A 21,085-nucleotide genomic window follows, 5' to 3' on the forward strand; every position below is an offset into this window, starting at 1 on the left:
TTCCTGATATCATCAATTTTGTATTTAATAAAGGGATGTGAGACCACTGCACTTTTTGACAATCGGTATAATATTAGTTGTTAATATTATTTCATGGGAAAAGTCAGTATCTTCTTTGGATTAAATCACAGCTGCCTCAGGAATATATGGGAATATTCCTAATCAGTTTTTGTTCTTGGCCCAGATCATAAACAATATTCACGATCTCAAGTGTACAGAGAACTTATTTATAGCCTTGACATATTTTTCCATGAACTGTTTAAATACCAACAGAGTCTCAATGTACCTGGCCAGGAAAATAATTGATTTATGTTCATGTCTATTGGTGACCTTCCATAGAAAGAAATTAAGAATCATTTGAGTATAAAGAGGGCTCAAAAAAAAACCTTGTGTGCACCAGGACCCAGAGACCCCACAAGAGACTGAGCCAGACCTGCCTTTGAGTGTTTGAGTATCTTCTGCAAAGGCACGGGTCAGCAGTGGCCTGCCATGGGGACAGGAGCTCTGGCTGCAGCAGACCTGGGAGGCAGGGTGTGTGGCATAAAACCTCTTGGAGGTCACCATTAGCCCCAGCATAGAGCCACCGAGCAGACGACCTACACACTGGAGAATAATTTTATCAAAGAAGTTCTCACACTGTTGCAAAAGTTCTAGGGCCACAAAACAGATTCCCCACCCTGGGGATCTGGCAAAGGGACTGAGAACCCCCAAAGAATTTGACTTTGAAGGCCAGTTGGATTTGATTACAGAACTTCCACAGGACGGAAGAAATAGACTCTTGGAGGGCACAAACAAAACCTTATGTTCACCAGGACCCAGGAGAAAGGAGCAGTGACCCCACAAGAGACTGAGCCATACTTGCCTGTGAGTGTCCAGGAATCTCCATCGGGGCCTGCTGTGGTGTCATGGGCACTGAACAAAACAGTCCTGGGAGCTGTGTGAAGGAGGTTGCCATTACTGCCATTACCCTTACCATAGTTTAGCCTCAGGCCAAACCACAGGGAGGGAACACGGCCCCACCCATCAACAGAAAATTGGGTTAAAGATTTACTGAGCATGTCCTCACCCATCAGAACAAGACCCAGATTCCCCATAGCCAGTTCCTCCCACCAAGAAGCTTTCACAAGCCTCTTGTCTTTAACCATCAGAGGGCAGCAGACTGAAAACCATAATCAAAGAAAACTAACCAAATTGATGACATGAACCACAGCCTTGTCTAACTCAATGAAATTATGAGACATGCCATGTAGGGCCACCCAAGGAAGATGGGTCATGGTGGAGAGTTCTGACAAAATGTGGTCTACTGGAGAAGGGAATAGCAAACCATTTCAGTATTCTTACCTTGAGAATCCCATGAACAGCATGAAAAGGGAAAAATATATGACACTGAAAGATGAACTCCCCAGGTCAGTAAGTGTCCAATATGCTACTGGAGAAGAGCAGAGAAATTGCTCCAGAAGGAATGAAGAGATGGGGCCAAAGCGGAAACAATGCCCAGTTGTGGATGTGTCTGGTGGTGAAAGTAAAGTCTGATGCTGTAAAGAACAATATTGCATAGGAACTTGAAATGTTAGGTCCATGAATCAAGGTAAATTGGAAGTGGTCAAACAGGAGATGGCAGAGTGAACATTGACATTTTAGGAATCAGTGAACGAAAATGGACCAGAATCAGTTCAGTTCAGTTCAGTTCAGTCACTCAGCCGTGTCTGACTCTTTGCAACCCCATGAATTATGGAGGCAGCACGCCAGGCCTCCCTGTCCATCACCAACTCCTGGAGTGCACTCAGACTCACATCCATCGAGTCAGTGATGCCATCCACCCATCTCATCCTCTTTCATCCTCTTCTCCTCCTGCCCCCAATCCCTCCCAGTATCAGGGTCTTTTCCAGTGAGTCAACTCTTCGCATGAGGTGGCCAAAGGATTGAAGTTTCAGCTTTAGCATCATTCCTTCCAAAGAAATCCCAGGGCTGATCTCCTTCAGAATGGACTGGTTGGATCTCCTTGCAGTCCAAGGGACTCTCAAGAGTCTTCTCCAACACCACAGTTCAAAAGCATCAATTCTTTGGCGCTCAGCCTTCTTCACAGTCCAAGTCTCACATCCATACATGACCACTGGAAAAACCATAGCCTTGACTAGATCAACCTTTGTTGGCAAAGTAATGTCTCTGATTTTCAATATGCTATCTAGGTTGGCCATAACTTCTCTTCCAAGGAGTAAGCGTCTTTTAATTTCATGGCTGCAATCACCATCTGCAGTGATGTTGGAGCCCAAAAAACCAAAGTCTGACACTGTTTCCACTGTTTCCCCATCTATTTCCCATGAAGTGATGGGACCAGATGCCATGATCTTAGTTTTCTGAATGTTGAGCTTTAAGTCAACTTTTTCACTCTCCACTTTCACTTTCATCAAGAGGCTTTTTAGTTTCTCTTCACTTTCTGCCATAAGGGTGGGGTCATCTGCATATCTGAGGTTACTGATATTTCCCCTGGCAATCATGATTCCAGCTTGTGTTTCTTCCAGTCCAGCGTTTCTCATGATGTACTCTGCATATAAGTTAAATAAGCAGAGTGACAATATACAGCCTTGACGTATTCCTTTTCTTATTTGGAACCAGTCTGTTGTTCCATGTCCAGTTCTAACTGTTGCTTCCTGACCTGCATACAGATTTCTCAAGAGGCAGGTCAGGTGGTCTGGTATTCCCATCTCTTTCAGAATTTCCCACAGTTTATTGTGATCCACACAGTCAAAAGCTTTGGCATAGTCAATAAAACAGAAATAGATGTTTTTTTCTGGAACTCTCTTGCTTTTTCCATGGTCCATCAGATGTTGGCTGGTTCCTCTGCCTTTTCTAAAACCAGCTTGAACATCAGGAAGTTCACGGTTAACGTATTGCTGAAGCCTGGCTTGGAGAATTTTGAGCATTAGATAGCCATTATATCTACTACTGTGGGCAAGAATCCCTTTGAAGAAATGGGTCCCTTTTGAACAAAATCCCTTTGAACAAAAGAGTCTGAAATGCAGTACTTGGGTGTGATCTCAAAAACGACAGAATGATCTCTGTTTGTTTCCAAGGCAAACCATTCAATACCACAGTAATCCAAGTCTATGTCCCAACCAGTAATGCCAAAGAAGCTTAAGTTGAACAGTTCTATGAAGACCTACAACACCTTCTAGAAATAACACCCAAAAAAGATATCCTTTTCATCATAGGGGACTGGAATGCAAAAGTAAGTAAGTCAAGAGATACCTGGAGTAACAGACAAATTTGGCCTTGGAGTACAGAATGAGGCAGGGCAAAGGCTAATAGAGTTTTTCCAAGAGAACACACTGGTCATAGCAAACACACTCTTCCACATCACAAGAGATGTCCATGTCTTTGCATGGACATCCCAGATGGTCAATACCGAAATCAGATTGATTATATTCTTTGTAGCCAAAGATGGAGAAGCTCTATACAGTCAGGACAAACAAGACTGGGAACTGACTGTGGCTCAGATAATGAACTTTTTATTGCCAAATTCAGACTTAAGCTGAAGAAAGTGGGGAAAACCACTAGACCATCTTTGCATGAAATGTTCCCTTGGTATCTCTCATTTTCTTGAAGAGATCTCTAGTCTTTCCCATTCTGTTGTTTTCCTCTATTTCTTTGCACTGATCGCTGAGGAAGGCTTTCTTATCTCTTCTTGCTATTCTTTGGAACTCTGCACTCAGATGCTTGTATCTTTCCTTTTCTCCTTTTCTTTTTGCTTCTCTTCTTTTCACAGCTATTTGTAAGGCCTCCTCAGACAGCCATTTTGCTTTTTTACATTTCTTTTCCATGGGGATGGTCTTGATTCCTGTCTCCTGTACAATGTCAAGAACCTCAGTCCATAGTTCATCAGACACTCTATCTATCAGATCTAGTCCCTTAAGTCTATTCCTCACTTTCACTGTATAATCATAAGGGATTTGATTTAGGTCATACCTGAATGGTCTAGTGGTTTTCCCTAGTTTCTTCAATTTAAGTCTGAATTTGGCACTCAGGAGTTCATGATATGAGCCACAGTCAGCTCCTGGTCTTGTTTTTGTTGACTGTATAGAGCTTCCATCTTTCAGGTATGACTTAAATCAAATCCCTTATGATTATACAGTGAAAGTGAGAAATAGATTCAAGGGATTAGATCTGATAGACAGAGTACCTGAAGAACTATGGACGGAGGTTCATAATATTGTACAGGAGGCTGTGATCAAAACCAATCACAAGAAAAAGAAATGCAAAAAGGCAAAATGGTTGTCTGAGGAGGCCTTAGAAATAGCTGTGAAAAGAAGAGAAGCAAACAGCAAAGGAGAAAAGGAAAGATATACCTATTTGAATGCAGATTTCCAAAGAATAGCAAGGAGAGATAAGAAAGCCTTCCTCAGTGGTCAATGCAAAGAAAGAGGAAAATAATAGAATGGGAAAGACTAGAGATCTCTTCAAGAAAATTAGAGATACCAAGGGAACTTTTTATGCAAGGATGGTCAAAATAAAGGACATAAATGGTATGGACCATACAGAAGCAGAGGACATTAAGAGGTGGCAAGAATACACAGAAGAACTGTAGAAAAAAGATCTTCACGGCCCAGATAACCATGATGGTGCGATCACTCACCTAGACCCAGACATCCTGAAGTGCGAAGTCAAGTGGGCCTTAGGAAGCATCACTATGAACAAAGCTAGTGGAGGTGGTGCAATTCCAGTTGAGCTTTTTCAAATCCTGATACTGTGAAAGTGATGCACTCAATATGCCAGCAAATTTGGAAATCTCAGCAGTGGCCACGGGACTGGAAAAGGTCAGTTTTGATTCTGATTCCAAAGAAAGGCCATGCCAAACAATGTTCACACTACTGCACAATTGCACTCATCTCACATGCTAGCAAAGTAATGATCAACATTCTCCAAAAGAGGTTTCAACAGTACGTGAACTGAGAACTTCCAGATGTTCAAGCTGGATTTGTGAAAGGCAGAGGAACCAGGGACCAAATTGCCAACATCCATTGGATCATTGAAAAAGCAAGAGAGTTCCAGAAAAACATCTACTTCTGCTTCATTGACTATGCCAAAGCCTTGACTGTGTGGATCACAACAATCTATGGAAAATTCTTCAAGAGCTGGGAATACCAGAGCACCTTACCTGCCTCCTGAGAAATCTGTATGCAGGTCAAGAAGTAACAGTTAGAACCAGACATGGAATAATGGACTGGTATGTCAAGGCTGTATATTGTCACCATGCTTATTTAACTGCTATGAAGAGTACATCATGTGAAATGCTGGCCTGGATAAAGCACAAGCCGGAATTAAAATTGCTGGGAGAAATACCAGTAATCTCTGATATGCAAATGACACCACCCTTATGGCAGAAAGCAAAGAACTAAAGAGCCTCTTGATGAAAGTGAAAGAGGAGAGTGTAAAAGCTAGCTTAAGACTCAACATTCAGAAAACTAAGATCATGGAATCAGGTCCCATCACTTCATGGCAAATAGATGGGGAAACAGTAAAAACATTGACAGACTCTATTTTCTTGGACTCAAAAACCACTGCAGATGGGGACTGCAACCATAAAGTTAAAAGATGCTTGCTCATTGGAAGAAAACCTATGACCAACCTAGACAGCATATTGAAAAGCAGAGACATTACTTTACAGTCAAAGGTCTGTCTAGTCAAAGCTATGAGTTTTCCAATCATCATGTATGGATGTCAGAGTTGGACCATAAAGAAGGCTGAGCAATGAAGAATTGATGCTTTTGAACTGTGGTGTTGGAGAAGACTCGAGAGTCCCTTGGAGTGCAAGCAGATCAAACCAGTCTATCACAAAGGAAATCAACCCTGAATATTCAGTGGAAGGACTGATGCTGAAACTGAAGCTCCAATACTTTGGCCATGTGATGTGAAGAACTGACTCATTGGAAAAGACCCTGATGATGGGAAAGATTGAAGGTGGGAGGAGAAGGGGCCAACTGAGGATGAGATGGTTGGATGGCATCACTGACTCGATGGATTGAGTTTGAAGAGATTCCAGGAGTTGGTGATGGACAGGGAGGCCTGGTGTGCTGTAGCCCATGGGTTTGCAAAGAGTTGGACAGGACTGAGCAACTGTACTGACTGAAATATAAAGAAGAGATAGGAAAAGCCAAAAGTTTAGCAGACTGCTCTGATGAGAGGTGATCAAAATGTATATATTTTGTGTACCTCATATTTCCATAATGTAGTTCCACAATGATCTTTGCTATCTTTTAGAAGAAGACCTATGCTTATCTCAATTTCTTCCTCAACTATTGGGATGGCAAACATATGACATATATATTGCCACTCCCCACTCCCACTTTCACAGCAGGCAGTGGTAGTCCATCTTGGCATTTTTGTCACTGAATTTGGAGTAATTGCATAACCTTTTGCAGTCCAGCTCTACACACAGCTGTGTAAATAGATGACATGGGTCACCTGAGATGAAAGCCATTTGTCTTTCTTTTTTTCTCCTTGAGGGGTGATATTGTTTCTTAGTCAAGGATCAGTGGTGTTAATGAGTAGAAACTCTTTCATGCTATCTTTAGAAGGGGAAATTTATTATAAGACTATGACAACCAATATTACAGCTATCTGGTCTATGAAATACAGTGATTGAATTTGGAATCGGCAAGCAGAAACTGAGGTTGCTTTTCTTTTTCTCGGTGATCACATAGTGTCTCTCTTCTATGCTTCTCTCTATTTCCTTTGACTCTCATTTCAACTTTCTACCTAACTGCCTTCCCAGTCTGACTCTTCCTGTTATATTTTTTTAACTTTTGAAAAAACTTATTTATTTGGCTGTGCCAGGTCTTAGTTGCAGCATGTAGGATCTAGCTCCCTGATCAGGGATCGAACCTGGGCCGCCTGCATCACCACTGCAAAGTCTTAGCCACTGGACCACCAGGAAAGTCCTTCTTCCTGTTATTTAATTCAAGCATCTACATAGTTCTCTCACTAGAGTCTCTGTGTCTTCTACTAAAAATTTTCAAGAGACAAACTCTGACAGCCAATTAATTTGTGTTTCTAGGATGTCAGTTGTCTACTTTTGGTTCAATCAGGTTTAAGAGAGAGGACTCTTATTGTGTGAAGTACTGTCCTTCCCAGAGCCATGAACATGCCAAGTGAAAGCTGAAAAAGTTGGGCTTTGGTGGGCAAACTGACTATCTAATAATCTGTTTACTATATTCTCCTTTTTGTCTTCCTTGAGTGCAGTTGCCAGATGAAATACAGGAGTGGCGTGTACTCAGTTGCTCAGTCATGTCCAACTCTTACCACCTTATGGACTGTAGCCGGCTAGGCTCCTCTGTCCATGGAATTTTCCATGCAAGAATACTGGAGTGAGTTGCCACTTCCTTATCCAGGGAATCTTCCTGACCCAGAGATTGAACCTGTCTTGGCAGGTGGATTCTTTACCCCCTGAGTCATTGGCGAAGCAAAATACAGGAGGCTCAATTATAGTTGAATTTCAGATCAACTGTGAATATTCTTTGACATATGTATGCCCCCCAAGTTATTCATTGTTAATGAGAAATTCAAACCCGAATGGACATCCTGTGTTTTAGTTGCTAAATTTAGCAACCTTGTCCCTGAGTCCTCTCTTGGACTCACCTCTTGGGCTGATGCAGCAAAATGTTTTCTAATAAATCATTGGGTGTTATCCATAGAGGGTGAGTAAAAATCCAAAAACTGAAATATACTCTTGACTAGCAGAGATTCAGTATGGCCATAGCAATAGTCCACATTTAGAATATTGCATGGTTTACTATTATTGGCTCTATTTTTGAAGACTTGGTTTTTCCTTCTAGATTGATTTTAGGACAGATTTTTTGGTGGAGTGGGTGGATTGTCTCTTCCAAAGAATAGAAGCTGTTGAGGGGCAGAGTCTGACTCGTGGTAATTTGATGTCACTCAGTGGAATGTTTGGAGCACTATGAGTATATCACGAATGCCCCAATTTCAAAAAATATATTGCCTGGAAGAGTTTCTTTTAAAGAAGTTGAAGAGACTATCATCTCTACTTTCTTGAGTTGGATTTGTTTAGGGTTTGGGGAACTACCCATTCCTCTTCAATAATCAAATCAAAACCAAAGTACTAATTACAAGGGACTGATTTATTCATGAATTGTTGGCCAATACCCAATAACCCAACATACAGTGCTCTTAAGAGGTAGATTGTGGATGCAGCTTAGACTTGTGACTTAAGAAGGAGACTTCTGACTTTCCACTCAAATTATAATCCTGAGACCAACCTACATATTCATGTGCAGAAGGAAAGACAAGAGAGGAGAGGGAAAGAGAGAGAGATGACTAGAGTTTTAAATCAGGATTCAGTCCACTTACCCAATCAGAAAAATGGATGTGAACCCCAGGACTGCATCACATGCCAAGGTGGTAAAAAGAGCATTGTTCTTGTTCAATTGCTCAGTCGTTTCCAGCTCTTTGCAAACCCTTGGACTGCAGCATGCCAGGCTTCCCTATCCTTCACCATCTCTTAGTGCTTGCTCAAACTCATGTCCATTAAGTCAGTGATGCCATCCAACCATCTCATCCTCTGTCATCCCCTTCTCCTCTTGCCTTCAATCTTTCCCAGCATTAGGGTCTTTTCAAATGAGTCCGTTCTTTGCATCAGGTGGCCAAAGTATTGGAGCTTCAGCTCCAGCATCAGCCCTTCCAGTGAATACTCACTGTTGATTTCCTTTAGGATTGACTGGTTTGATCTCCTTTCAGTCCAAGGGATTCTCAAGAGTCTTCTCCAACACCACAGTTCAAAAACATCAGTTCTTTCACGCTCAGCTTTCTTTATGGTCCAACTCTCACATCCATACATGACTACTGGATAAACCATAGCTTTGACTAGACAGACCTTTGCTGGCATAGCATAAACAAAGAGAGAATAGCAAACACAATCACCTTTCAAAATAATGACCTTACACACTCATGATGTGTGGCCTGTTTAACTCTGTACAATCAGATTAGTCACTCCTTTTCCTGTGGGGATGGGGTATGAAAGGACACTTCCTCCCTAACACTCCCCTATTATTTTTTCCATTATTTGATCTTAGTTATTTTTAATGCTACAGCAGACTTCACCAAGTATATTAGTTCTGAGGGCTGCCATGATAAAGTACTGCAAGCTGGTTGGCTGGAACATCAGTTGTTTACTTTTTTTAATTCTTGGTGGCATCACGTGGGATCTTAGGTCCCCAGCCAGGGATCTAACCTGCATCTGAACCACTAGTCCAGCAGGGAAATCACTGAGACATCACAGATTTATTCTCTCACAGTTCCAGAGGCTAGATGTCTGAGATGGGGGTGTCAGTAGGGCCATGCCCTCCTCTGAAGGCACTAAGGATGGATACTTCCCAGTCCTCTCTCCTCAATTCTGATAGCTCCCTAGCCCGGGGTGGCACAGCTCTCACCTTCACAAGGCATTCTCTCTGTTTTCTTGTCTGGGTCCAACTTTACACTTTTTATAACAGCACCAGTAATATTGGATCAGGGGCCCACTCTAGTATGATGGGTCCTCATCTGACGCCTGCAGTGACCCTGTTTCCAAGTGTTACATTCTGGGGATTAGGAATTTGGGGGAGGGGCATAGTTCAACACCTAATGCCAAGGTTTTCCAGTGCTTGTAATCCACGCATCCCTTACAGTGTCTCCAGAATTTGTTTCTTCTCTTATTATGAGTACTTCTTACAAAAGTGTTTCAGTGTGGATGTTTGTGTGGCAGACCTTCTGAGGCCTTATATGCCTGAATAAAACTTAATCTATATTATTTGTGCTACAGCAGAAGTGTACAACAAAATATGAGCTTTAGAGAGAGAAACTAAACCACAAAATCTGGCATATATAGAGGACCCATGGGATGTTATGGTCACAAAAAAATATTTTTTTCCCTCCAGTCCAACATCTAGTACCTAGTTAATGAACAGGGGAGGGGTTTTTTGGGAAGCTGCCTACAACATAAAAGTGGTTGAAAGCTCTAGAACACCATAAATCTGTATCAGACTTGCATGATTTCTTGCATATAACAGTAATTTAAAAAGAAAAGTAGCTTGAATTAGTGTTTAGTAGCCAAGACTGGTTTTCTGACAATCCATGAGTCTAGCAATTAGTATACAGCTCTTGAAATAGCTTACCCCACACCATTTTAATTTTTTAAGTGACTTGCAGTATGTTCTTTTTTTCCTGTAAGTAACCTCAAGAGATCAGCATAGAAAACTTAATTTTTCTGCTGGGGCTCTCACTGCCCAGAGAAAGACGGGACTGGGAGCCTGGGTGGCTTGGGACCTCTGGTAGCGGCAGCTACAGAAATCTGATGATGCAGATCACCATAGCAGTTGTGAGACAATTTCAATAACTGGCTGATACCCTAAAAATGCACTTTACTTTGGAAGCTTCACTGGAGGCCATGTCACGTTATCGTGCTACCTTACAAGATGAGGTACAAGACTGAAAGAAGAAGTTACGTCAACTCACAAGTCAGACTGATGATCTTACAGCAGAGCTGGAAATCTTCAAAATGTCTGCACCTGAATGCAAAAAATTAAGTTCTTCGACAGGAATTATTATCTATGAAAATACAAGCAGCATCTCAAGGAAACTTAGAGCAGTTATGAGAGAAGAATAATACTTCAATAAGAAGTCAGATGGAACTCAGAGTTAAAGACTTGGAATCTGAACTCTCCAAGGTGAAAATATTTCAAGAAGATTCTAATACAGGAGAGTTGGAAAAATATAAGCCACTCTACCTAGTAAGAGCTAGAATTTAGAAAGTCATTGGCAAACAAACTAGACAAGACTAATGAGAGGCTAGCAGAGATCAGCAGCAAACTTGTGGTGGAGAAACAGCAGAACAGACCTTGAATCAGCACTCCTTACCACGAGGCCAGTCCTGGAGCCCATTTGTGTTCGAAATATCAATAGTAGTTTAGTGTTCAATAGAAATATTACTCCAAGAGCAAATGTAGTGTTTTCTATATCAATTCTATGCCCTTCAAATAACAGCATGGAGACTTACTTGACCAAGATGCAGTGGGAGTTGCAAAAGAATATTACTAGAGAACTAGAAAAACCTGCTGCTGAATTTGAATCTGGTTCCTAAAGACTGTCTCCTCTAGGACCTACAGATGAGTCAAATCTATATCAGGACCTACTTTTGAAAATATCAGAAGAATATGTGCAGATTTTGAAGAAAAAAATATATGATCTGAAAGATAAATAGTAAACGTCTCCCTACTGCACTGTTTTCATGACATTTTAGTTGTTTCCCATTAAACATGATGAGAAAATCTTAAAAAAAAAAGAAGCCTTTGTTTTTGACAATTTCACTTTGTCTTCACTGTTTGTTCAGTGAAACCAAAGTTTATAAAAAAGACTTGTTTACACAACAGTGATATAGTCCTTTTTTGAACAAATATCAAGAGTTGACTACCTTCATACCTTCATTGTTACTAATTTACAATATCTTCCATTAGTCCTTTGGTACTTAAGAATTTTATTTCATTTTGCTGTGGATACTTTTTGTTTATACAAACATGTGGAAATTTAAGGTAAGTACTTCAGTCACATTCTTTTTTTTTTAATTGAAGTATACTTGATTTACAACTTTGTATTAGTTTCAGGTGTTCAGCAAATTCACTTATATATTTAATATATATATTTTCAGATTGTTTTCCATTGTTGGCTCTTATAAGATATTGGATATAATTCCTTGTGCTCTACTGTAACCCTTATAATATCTATTTTATGTATAGTAGTTTATTAATCCCAAACTCCTAATTCCTCCCCCCTTTCCTTTCCCCTTGGTAACCATAAATTTTTTTGAATATCTGTGAGTCTGTGTCTGTTTGTAAATAAGTTCATCTGTATCAGTTTTTAGATTCCCCATATAGGTGACATCATACAATATTGTCTTCTTCTTTCTTAGTTCACTTAGTATGATAACCTGTAGGTCCGTCCATGTTGTTCAGATAGCATTATTTCATTCTTTCCTATGCCAGAGTAATATTCCATTTAATATATATATAGCACTTCTTCTTAAGCCAGTCATCTGTTGATAGGCACTTGGATTGTTTCCATATCTTAGCTATTGTAAATAGTGCCGTTATGAACACGGGTGTCAGTCACGTTCTATTGATCTGATGCACAGCCACACAATTGGACATTTTTACTTATTTATTTGACTATGCCTGGTCTCAGTTGTGGCATGTGGGATCTTCGTTGCATGTGCAGGATCTTCAGTTGTGGCATGTGAACTCTTAGTTGCCATGTGTGGGGTCTAGTTCCCCAACCAGGGATCAAATCCAAGGTCCCTGCATTGTGAGTGCAGAGTCTTAGCCACTGGACTACCCGGGGAGTCCCACAATTGGGACATTGATTTTCTTATTTTGCAAACTGGCAGAGAAGGTATAGATATGATAGATAGAGTCCATTCAGTCTTTTCAGGACTAATTATTCTAGCCATTCATTAGCATAAGGAGAAGGCAATGGCACCCCACTCCAGTGTTCTTGCCTGGAGAATCCCAGGGACAGAGGAGCCTAATGGGCTGCCGTCTATGGGGTTGCACAGAGTTGGACACGACTGAAGTGACTTTGCAGCAGCAGCAGCAGCACCATTAGCATAAGCCTTTCTTTGTTTTTTTGCTCTTTGTGATTACCTGCCTTTTCGTAAAAAAAAAAAATTAAATTGTAGTATAGTTGTTTTGCAATGTGTTAATTACTGTTGTATGAAAGTGATTCAGTTTTACATATATATATATGTATATATATATATGCATTCTTTTTTAATACATTCTTTTCCTTTATGGTTTACCATAGGTTGGAAAGATAAACCCATTTGAATGCAGAGTTCCAAAGAATAGCAAGGAGAGATAAGAAATTTTTCCTCAGTGATCAATGCAAAGAAATAGAGGAAAACAATAGAATGGGAAAGACTAGAGATCTCTTCAAGAAAATTAGAGATACCAAGGGAACATTTCATGCAAAGATGGGCTCAATAAACGACAGAAATGGTAGAGACCTAACAGAAGCAGAAGATATTAAGAAGAGGTGGCAAGAATACACAGAAGAACTGTACAAAAAAGATCTTCATGACCAAGATAATCACGATGGTGTGATCACTCACCTAGAGCCAGACATCCTGGAATGTGAAGTTAAGGGGGCTTAGAAAGCATCACTATGAACAAAGCTGGTGGAGGTGATGGAATTCCAGTTGAGCTATTTCAAATCCTGAAAGATGATGCTGTGAAAGTGCTGGACTCAATATGCCAGCAAATTTGGAAAACTCAGCAGTGGCCACATGACTGGAAAAGGTCAGTTTTCATTCCAATCCCAAAGAAAGGCAATGCCAAAGAATGCTCAAACTACCACATAATTAAACTCATCTCATACGCTAGTAACTAATGCTCAAAATTCTCCAAGCCAGGCTTCAGCAATACGTGAACCGTGAACTTCCAGATGTTCAAGCTGGTTTTAGGAAAGGCAGAGGAACCAGAGATCAAATTGCCAACATCCGCTGGATCATCGAAAAAGCAAGAGAGTTCCAGAAAAAACATCTCTTTCTGCTTTATTGACTATGCCAAAGCCTTTGACTGTGTGGATCACAATAAACTGTGGAAAATTCTGAAAGAGATGGGAATACCAGACCACTTGACCTGCCTCTTGAGAAATTTGTATGCAGGTCAGGAAGCAACAGTTAGAACTGGACATGGAACAACAGACTGGCTCCAAATAGGAAAAGCAGTACGTCAAGGCTGTATATTGTCACCCTGCTTATTGAACTTATATGCAGAGTTCAGTTCAGTTCAGTTCAGTCGCTCAGTCATGTCCAACTCTTTGCGACCCCATGAATCACAGCACGCCAGGCCTCCCTGTCCATCACCAACTCCTGGAGTTCACTCATACTCATTTCCATCGAGATAGTGATGCCATCCAGCCATCTCATCCTCTGTCATCCCCTTCTCCTCCTGCCCCAATCCCTCCCAGCATCAGAGTCTTTTCCAATGAGTCAACTCTTCGCATGAGGTGGCCAAAGTACAGGAGTTTCAGCTTTAGCATCATATGCAGAGTACATCATGAGAAACGCTAGGCTGGAGGAAGCACAAGCTGGAATCAAGATTGCCAGGAGAAATATCAATAACCTCAGATATGCAGATGACATCACCCTTATGGCAGAAAGTGAAGAAGAACTAAAAAGCCTCTTGATGAAAGTGAAAGAGCAGAGTGGAAAAGTTGGCTTAAATCTCAACATTCAGAAAACTAAGATTATGGCATCTGGTCCCGACACCTCATGGCAAATAGATGGGGAAACAGTGGAAACAGTGTCAGACTTCATGTTTCTGGGCTCCAAAAATCACTGCAGATGGTGATTGCAGCCATGAAATTAAAAGACTCTTGCTCCTTGGAAGGAAAGTTATGACCAACCTAGACAGCATATTAAAAAGCAGAGACATTACTTTGCCAACAAAGGTCCGTCTAGTCAAGGCTATGGTTTTTCCAGTGGTCATGTGTGGATGTGAGAGTTGGACTATAAAGAAAGCTGAGCGCCAAAGAATTGATGCTTTTGAACTGTAGTGTTGGAGAAGACTCTTAAGAATTCCTTGGACTGCAAGGAGATCCAACCAGTACATCCTAAAGGAGATCAGTCCTGGGTGTTCATTGGTAGGGCTCATGCTGAAGCTGAAACTCAAGTACTTGGGCCACCTGATGTGAAGAGCTGACTCATTTGAAAAGACCCCGATGCTGGGAAAGATTGAGGGCAGGAGGAGAAGGAGATGACAGAGGATGAGATGGTTGGATGGCATCACCGACTCAATGGACATGAGTTTGGGTTGACTCTGGGAGTTGGTGATGGACAGGGAGGCCTGGTGCTGCAGTTCATGGGGTTGCAAAGAGTCAGACAAGCCTGAGTGACTGAAGTGAACTGAATTGGATATAGTTTTCTGTGCTATATATTTGAGACCTTGTTATTTATCCATTCTATATATGAAAGCTTGCATCTGCTAACCCCCACCCCTCAATCCCTTCTTGCTTGGCTACCACCAATCTGTTCTCCATATCCATCAGTCTGTTTCATAGATAGGCTTGTTTGTTTCATATTTTAGACTCTACATATAAGTGATATCATATGGTATTTGCCTTTCTCTTTCTTATTATTTTCACTTAGTGTGATAATCTCTAGTTGCATCCATGTTGCTGAAAATGACATTATTTCCTTCTTTTTATGACTGAGTAGTATTCCATCATTATTCGATCTTTATCCATTCCTCTGTTGATGGACATTTAGATTTATTTCCATATCTCAGATATTGTGAATAATGCTGCTTTGACATAGGGATAGATGTATCTTTTGGAATTTTAATTTTGTCCAGATATATGCCCAAGAGTGAGATTGCTGGATCATACGGTAATTCTATTTTTAGTTTTCTGAGTTTCCTTACTGTTTTCCGCAGTGGCTGTGCCAGCTTACATTCCCAGCCTTTTGGTAATTTTAATATGGATTAAAAAGTAGTTCATTTTGCTAGGAAAATTGGTGACTAAGGGAATAGTTTGATGATAGAAGGTATCTACATTTTTTTTTATTATCAGCAAATTTCTTCTGTTTAGAGAAAAGTGACTATATGGTTCGTATATCTTATTTTTTAATGTAAAATATTTATATATGACAGATTTATGGCAATTTATTTCTTCATCTCCTTCAGCTGTCTTTTCAATGTGTTATTTTGATTCAGGCACATCAGGGAATAATTCTAAGTAGAACTATTCTCAAGTAACACTACCTCAAAGTTGTTAAAGAGTACTGGAGTGGGGTGCCATTGCCTTCTCCGAAGCTATTGTTAGCCCTTGCTTATTTCAAAGATGGCCCTTACTATATATTATATAAATAATTGCAAAACTAATTAATCATGATTAACCCTTGTTTTGTAAGGTTGCAACAGCAGAGGAATAATTGAGGGTTGTAAATAGGTTGCCTTTAAGGAGATATTTGACTGAAGCTCTCAGAAAGCTTTCTTCCTACTTCTAGTTCCCTTCCTTTGTTGCTTCTAATTCTTAGGAATTTCACGATGTGGCAGGGACTGGAGGATTTTGAGAGTCGATAAAACTGGAGACTTTTAAATATCCCTCATCTGGTGTATCACTTCTCTGTGGCCACTTAAAGATCTGCCAACCAGGCACATGCCACCGCAAGCTAACATCCTCAACCCTGTTAGCCCAGTAAAACGTGGTCTTTTAGCTGAATGAGCATTCCTCCAGCTCTTCACAGCCCCCTCTCCCCACAGGAGGTAGAAGAGAGGATCTCAAAGTATCCTTTCAGCTACATGTTTATATAATTTCTTTTTGAAAAATGTATGTATTTATTTTAATTGGAGAATAATTACTTTACAATATTGTGATGGTTTTTGTCATATATCAACATGAATCGGCCATAGGTATACTTGTATCCCTTCCCTCCTGAACCCCCACTCCCAGCCCCGACCCCACCCTATCCCTCCAGGTTGTCACAGAGCACCTGCTTTGGGTGCCCTGGCCCCGCCTTATACCTCAACCTCACACTGGCTATCTATTTTACATATGGTAATATATAAGTTTCAATGCTGTTCTCTCAAATTATCCCACCGTCTCCTTCTCCCGCTAAGCCCAAAAGTCTGTTCTTTGCATCTGTGTCTCCTTTGCTGCCCTGCACATAGGATTGTAGGTAATATCTTTATAGATTCCACATATATGTGTTCAGTTCAGTTCAGGTGCTCAGTCGTGTCCAACTCTTTATGACCCCATGAATTGCAGCAGGCCAGGCCTCCCTGTTCATCACCAACTCCTGGAGTCTACCCAAACCCACATCCATCAAGTCAGTGATGCCATCCAGCCATCTCATCCTCTGTCGTCCCCTTCTCCTCCTGCCCCCAATCCCTCCCAGCATCAGAGTCTTTTCCAATGAGTCAACTTTTTGCATGAGATGGCCAAAGTATTGGAGTTTCAGCTTTAGCATCAGTCCTTCCAATGAACACCTAGGACTGATCTCCTTTAGGATGGACTGGTTGGATCTTCTTGCAGTCCAAGGGACTCTCAAGAGTCTTCTCCAACACCACAGTTCAAAAGCATCAATTCTTCAGTGCTCAGCTTTCTTTATAGTCCAACTCTCACATCCATACATGACCGCTGGAAAAACCATAGCCTTGACTAGACAGACCTTTGTTGGCAATGTAATGTCTCTGCTTTTAAATATGCTATTTGGTTGGTCATAACTTTCCTTCCAAGGAGTAAGCGTCTTAATTTCATTGCTGCAATCACCATTTGCAGTGAATTTGGAACCCCCCAAAATAGTCTGACACTGTTTCCACTGTTTCCCCATCTATTTCCCATGAAGTGATGGGACCAGATGCCATAATCCTAGTTTTCTGAATGTTGAACTTTAAGCCAACTTTTTCACTCTCCACTTTCACTTTCATCAAGAGACTTTTGAGTTCCTCTTCACTTACTATACAGTCTTTGTCTTTTTCTTTCTGACTTACTTCACTCTGTATAATAAGCTCTAGGTTCATCCACCTCATTAGAACTGACTCAAATGTATTCCTTTTGTAGCTGAGTTATATTCCACTGTTTATATAATTTCTTAATTTTTTTAAATTTTAAAATTGTTTAATTTTCAAAAATTTTATGGAAGTAAAGTTGATTTACAATGTGCTAACTTCCATGTTTATCGAATTTCATGTAGAAATATATGTGAGAAGTGTTTGAAATCTGATCTTTTAACACTTTTTTTCAAGTGATAGATTTTTAGAAAGCACTTTACTGAATAAAAGGAGCAAAATATAATTAATTTCAGTTCCATTGTTACTGTTGTGTTAGTCACTCAGACACGTCCGACTTTCTGTGACCCCAGGGCTTCCGTGGTGGCTCAGATGGTACAGAATCTGCCTGCAATGCTGGAGACCTGAGTTGGATCCCTGGGTCTGGAAGATCCCCTAGAGAAAAGAATGACTACCCACTTCAGTATTCTTGCCTGGAGAATTCCGTGGATAGAGAAGCATGGTGGGCTACAGTCCACAGGGTCACAAAGAGTTGGACACGACTGAACAATTAGCAATTTTAGTTCCACAGCCAGGAAAAATGTATGAGTTTTGGAGATGAAGGTAAGGAATTCGGATTAAAGGGAAACACAGTGCGGAAGGTCTTAGAGGGAAGAACCACGATTGAAACTGGCTTCACAGCGACCCCTGGTGGACGGAAATGTAAGGAAGCCAAGGACTGACTGAGATACAGCCCTGACACTTGCTGAACCGGGAAATAATAAAAAGGGAGCCAGACGGAAGAAAGGTATCATGACGCATAAGACAACGCTGCAAGAAGGCTAGGAAATAGAGATTCAGAGCCCTCTTACTTAAACCAGGACATTTCCAAGAAGACCTATAGACTATCCTTTGAAGTCATAGGAGTTATTTTAGGTATTAACTTGTATAAGCTTTCACTGCTAAATTTTTTTTTTTTTTGCAAAAATTCTTCTCTAACTCAGGGTACATTTTTTTTTACATATTTTATATTGGTTTTATATGTATGCACCTAGAATTTTGCACGTTGAATGAGCTTCAAATATTCTGTAGACTCTGCTCTGTAATTAAGTGTGATTTAAAAAGGAACATACATACTCATGCTGATAACTTGTTCTTAAGGTGTCATTATCATTGGTTGTCACTGGCAGCTAGTCATTTTTATTAGATATTATTATTCCCACCTTTAAAGTATTACAACTCTTTAGCTTAAGAATGGTAAAGAGAGCTTAGATTATTTGGCTTTGCCTACCAAGACTTTGGTTGAATTTAAACTGAAAAATTATACAATTTTGACGTTGGCTATTTTCCAGGCTACAGATAGCTCAGATAAACTCCAAAATCATCTTGCAATATGAAGCCAGATTACCCAATCAAATTTTAATTTTGATTTTAAAAAGTTTAGACTCAGGCGCTGTCAAATGTTGGTCACCATCATCTGAACAAAGAAATCACATACTGATTCGATAATTTATGTTAAGATAGCATTAATTTTTATGTGAGATAATAGTATTGTGTTTATATATATATATAATTTATTATCTTTTAGAGATATAAATGGGAGGGCAATGGATAGAAGTATAAATGAAACAAAATTGGCCACGTGGTGATAACTGTTGAATCTGAGCAATGTTTATATGGGCATTCATTCATACTCCTTCTTCTACATTTTTGTTTGAACTTTTTTCATACTAAACCATAAAAATTTGATCAGAACTTTTGCTTCTATTTGTGAATTTTAAAAAGACCAGGGTAGCCCAGAACAGTTCTAACCCTTTACAGTGTATCTTTTCAAAAGTGTAATAGCAGTAGGAAATCAAGTCTGTAGCTCCCATGATGCTTTTTAATTGCATTTTCTACTCTTAAAACTTTTATGCATCAGCAGCTACTTCATGACATCTGTGAATTTCATGATAACCTTACAGACCCCACCAGGGTACTACCTGGTGGGGTCAGAGAGTACCAGGGGTCAGAGTACCAGGGTACTACCTGGTAGAGGCAGAGGCTATGGGGAAGTCAGATCTGAATGAACACAAGACATCTTCATATGCTCTTGATAGGTTAAGAGAATGTCCAGATTGATTAAAAGTCAAGTAGGGATTTTGCTGACACCAGTGCACTGGGTGATCTGTGAATAAACAGATACCCTAGAAACCGAGAGTGAGAAGGCAGTACAGCATAATGAAAATTTGAAACTAAGCCAATCATTTCTGTCCTTTATTGTGCCCATCTTTGCATGAAATGTTCCCTTGATATATCTGATTTTCTTGAAGAGCTCTCTAGTCTTTCCCATTCTATTGTTTTCCTCTATTTATTTGCACTGATCACTGAGGGAGGCTTTCTTATATCTCCTTGCTATTCTTTGGAACTCTGCATTCAAATGGGTATATCTTTTCTTTTCTTCTTTGCCTTTGGCTTCTCTTCTTTTCTTAGCTATTTGTAAGACCTCAGACAACCATCTTGCCTTTTTGCATTTCTTATCCTTGGGGATGGTTTTGATCACAGCCTCCTGTACAGTGTTACGAACCTCCATCCATAGTTCTTCAGGCACTTTGTCTATCAGATCTAATCCCTCGAATCTGTCATTTCTACTGTATAATCATAGAGGATTTGATTTAGGGCATACCTGAATGGTCTTGTGGGTTTCTCTCTGTTCAGTTCAGTTCAGTCACTCAGTTGTGTCTGACTCTTTGTGACCCCATGGACTGCAGCACACCAGGCCTCCCTGTCCATCACCAACTCCCAGAGTTTACTCAAACTCATGTCCATTGAGTCGGTGATGCCATCCAACCATCTCATCCTCTGTCGTCCCCTTCTCCTCCTGCCTTCAATCTTTCCCAGCATCAGGGTCTTTTCAAATGAGTCAGTTCTCTGAATCAAGTGGCCAAAATATTGGAGTTTCAGCTTCAGCATGAGCCCTTCCAATGAATATTCAGGACTGATTTCCTTTAGGATGGACTGGTTGGATCTCCTTGCTGTCCAAGGGACTCTCAAGAGTCTTCTTCAAAACCACAGTTCAAAAACATCAATTCTTTGGTGCTCAGCTTACTTTAAAGTCCAACTCTCATATCCATACATGAATAGTGGAAAACCATAGTCTTGACCATATGGATGTTTATTGGCAAAGTAATGTCTCTGCTTTTTAATATGCTGTCTAGGTTGGTCATAACTTTTCTTTCAAGGAGCAAGCATCTTTTAATTTCATGGCTGCAAACACCATCTGCAGTGATTTTGGAATCCCCCCAAAATAAAGTCTGTCAATGTTTCCATTGCTTCCTCATCTATTTGCCATGAAGTGATGGAACCAGATGCCATAATCTTAGTTTTCTGAATGTTGAGTTTTAAGTCAACATTTTCACTCTCCTCTTTCACTTTCATCAAGAGGTTCTTTAGTTCTTGTTTGCTTTCTGCCATAAGGGGGGTGTCATCTGCGTATCTGAGGTTATTGATATTTCTCACAGCAATTTTGATTCCAGCTTGTGCTTCATCCAGCCCAGCATTTCTCATGGTGT

This window comes from Bos indicus, chromosome X (genome assembly GCF_029378745.1).
Source record: "Bos indicus isolate NIAB-ARS_2022 breed Sahiwal x Tharparkar chromosome X, NIAB-ARS_B.indTharparkar_mat_pri_1.0, whole genome shotgun sequence".
Lineage (NCBI taxonomy): Eukaryota > Metazoa > Chordata > Mammalia > Artiodactyla > Bovidae > Bos > Bos indicus.